Here is a 410-nt window from a genome sequence, read left to right as displayed (position 1 = left end):
AACCGATATTATACTACCAAGGCTGAATAAACAGTTTCTCAATCCTTAAGAAAGTGGAAGTTGGGGTTATCAGCGAGCTCAGAAGCTGATTTTGCATTCGCAAAGTCCCTTTCTTGCATGCAGCTCGAGATCTCATCGGTTTCAAAAGGGATGCTGTTGTGTTCACACAAACGGTGGAATTACTTATGAGCGTATATAAGCTCAAGATGTCTGAATAATTTTTGTAAATGATTTTAGTCAGTACCTGGAATCGTCGTCTAGCAAGAAGGAACGGCTATCTTCATCTTCATTTGTCGTTTGAAGTTTTAAGTTGGAAATCACCTGAAACCGAAATAGAATATTTTAATAGAGAGTGTCTTTATTTTCTTTTTGGTTTGTCAGAGCTCAGAGCAATGTTACCTCTTGTGATA

General features: G+C 37.8%; 1 long non-coding RNA gene across 1 annotated transcript; it reads right to left on the bottom strand.

Annotated features, from left to right (window-relative positions):
• Positions 1 to 8: 8 nt before the first annotated feature.
• On the bottom strand, positions 9 to 410 carry LOC109131954. Its single transcript, XR_002037296.1, has 3 exons — positions 400 to 410; positions 245 to 321; positions 9 to 153 (listed from the first exon to the last, which is right to left on the bottom strand). It is a non-coding gene; the product is annotated as an uncharacterized LOC109131954 (long non-coding RNA).

Source organism: Camelina sativa, unplaced genomic scaffold, assembly GCF_000633955.1.
Source record: "Camelina sativa cultivar DH55 unplaced genomic scaffold, Cs unpScaffold09375, whole genome shotgun sequence".
NCBI classification, from domain to species: Eukaryota; Viridiplantae; Streptophyta; class Magnoliopsida; order Brassicales; family Brassicaceae; genus Camelina; species Camelina sativa.
This window is presented reverse-complemented; position numbering and strand designations above follow the sequence as displayed.